The 2,156-nt window shown below is 49.4% G+C and overlaps 1 protein-coding gene across 2 annotated transcripts in view; it reads right to left on the bottom strand.

Annotated features, from left to right (window-relative positions):
* Armc1 (armadillo repeat containing 1) overlaps nt 1-1,663 on the bottom strand; it is a 32,709-nt gene extending 31,046 nt beyond the window's left edge. Inside the window, exon 1 of one of the 2 annotated variants that reach the window (XM_031376410.1) lies at nt 1,473-1,663. The gene's annotated coding sequence lies outside the window, so the exon portion shown is untranslated. The remainder of the gene's footprint in view (nt 1-1,472) is intronic. The other variant, XM_031376409.1, reaches the window with a different exon arrangement.
* Nucleotides 1,664-2,156: the final 493 nt, after the last annotated feature.

The following is a 2,156-nucleotide window of genomic DNA, read 5'->3' on the forward strand; positions in this document are numbered from 1 at the left end:
AAAAAAAAAAACCACAACACCTAACTGGAAGATCTTCATGACAAATGGTAGAAATTGGGGGTAGGGGCTTACATAGGGAGACTAGACTGCGGCAAACTGAGTATACATAAAGAACACAAGGTTCTTTTAATCTGACTAACTGTCAGCAGTAAATTAGCATTTCCTCAGTCTTAATTTGCTCTTTTACTTCTAAAGCCCATACCTGATGTCAATTACATGATTACAAGACAATTTTTGAAACAGTTACTATCGATGCCTACTTCAAGATTTGGGACTGCTAAGTTAAAACTCTCAAGAGACACATTCATTTTCTGAACAGGAAAACATCTTGCAAATGACAAAACTGAAAAAAAGCTTTGTTCTTGTTTTTTTTTTTTTCTGTATTTCAGTCCAACTAGAGGTCACAGTACATAAATGTACACAGCATTAAATGTACGACTTTACTTTTTCTTCTCTTTACTAAGCTCTGGCTGACTATGTAGCTGAGATGAGCCTGGAACTGAGAAGGGTCTGCCCGCGAATACCTCCCAAAGCAAGGATTAAAGGCATTCACAATTACGACCCAAACTTATTTTGTCTTCCATGATTCTCTATGTGGACTAACATAACCCTCCTCAAACTTTAAGGAGCGCTGCGATCACCTAAGGGATCTTGTTAAAAATGCAAGTTCAAGCTCAGTGGGTGCAACGGAGTCTCGGAATCTGAGATGTCCGACCAGCTTCCAGATGAGGACTGTGCGGCTGTCAGACAGGAAGTCTTTGAAGCACGGAGTTAGAGACACGCGAGACGTTTGTTTTGGGGGCGGATGTCGGAAAGGTATTCCTTTTCTTTTAGCTAAGAATCACCACTTAATTAATAGAAGTATTTAGCTCTCGCGGGCTAAGGGCTGCGGCGGGTACACACTCTTATCCTAAATCCGTAAATGATTAAGTGGGCTTGGAAAGCAACCACCACTATCAAACACCGAGACCCGATCTGGCTTCTCCTTGCGATTAACTTTAACTGTAACTCTTCTGGCATTGAATTACCGTCTCCAAGCCTCCGTTTGTTCAGGTTCACAGTTTTGAGCGGTTATCAAGGAAGATAATAAAATAAGAATGCAAGGCAGTGAAAATGTCTGGCAAGGACCCTGCAAGCACAGAACAACTAACCCAGTAGGAAACTTCTAATGCGAAGCTCTGAGGAAGAGAGCCATCACGAAAGGAGCAGCTAACTGCACCAATGCCCACCACCGGTGTCCACGGGTTTCTCTTGAATGAAGGCCTGCGCGCACAGACTCGCACATTTACAGAAAGGAACGCCGAGACCTGGACGCCCGCTACCCGTAGGGCGAGCTGGCTGGTCAGAGTAGCAGGCGGGGAGGAGAGCAAGCGTCCGGAGCCTGGCCGCGGGGTGCCGGCAGGAGGCGGGCGCAGCGGCGGGCCCGCGTAGCAGGGGCCTCCCTCGGCCCCACCTCGGTCCCGGCTACGTACCCTCCAGAGCTCCGGGCGTCCGGAGCCTGCCGCAGCATCAGAGCCGCGCACCCACCACGGCGGACGACGGGCGGCGGAGACCCCCGAGCCGCGGCCTGACTCCCAGAACCACACACACACACAGGGCTGAGTCGCTGGCGGCGGAGGAGCTGCAGGACTCCGCGGTGACCCTGTCACCTCTGCTGGCTTTATCATCCCATTGGCTGAAGACGAAGCAACGTGAGGAAGGCCCACCCAGTCCTAGAAGGGATGGTTTTCAAACCTCTTAGCTCATTGGTGGATTAGACCGGACCTATGAGGACCCGGAACACTGAATTGGACCCGAGGGCTCGCCGTCCACCGAGTACTCAACAGCTTTACGTCCATCGCGGCTCCGTGACTACAATTCCCAGAGTTCCCGCGGCGGGAAGGCCTTCCGGGTCTCAGTTCAGAAGTTCAAACCGCGTAGTCTAATAAAACAAACAACCTGTAACCCTTCGTCCGCGTCAGTGAGTCTTTGCCCAGAATCTTCAGGCGTTTTCTTGTAGTTTTTTTTTTTTTTTTACTGTGAACGTCGACACTCTGTGTGGCCTCTCTGGATGTGATTCATTTCTTGTCATCGTCGCTTTCTAGCAAAGCAAGGGATGCGAAGTGCTTTTATTAGGTTGGCCGACGTGATTTGACGTCGGAAAGAATTTTGCCTTT

Source organism: Mastomys coucha, unplaced genomic scaffold, assembly GCF_008632895.1.
Source record: "Mastomys coucha isolate ucsf_1 unplaced genomic scaffold, UCSF_Mcou_1 pScaffold17, whole genome shotgun sequence".
In the NCBI taxonomy this organism is placed as follows: Eukaryota; Metazoa; Chordata; class Mammalia; order Rodentia; family Muridae; genus Mastomys; species Mastomys coucha.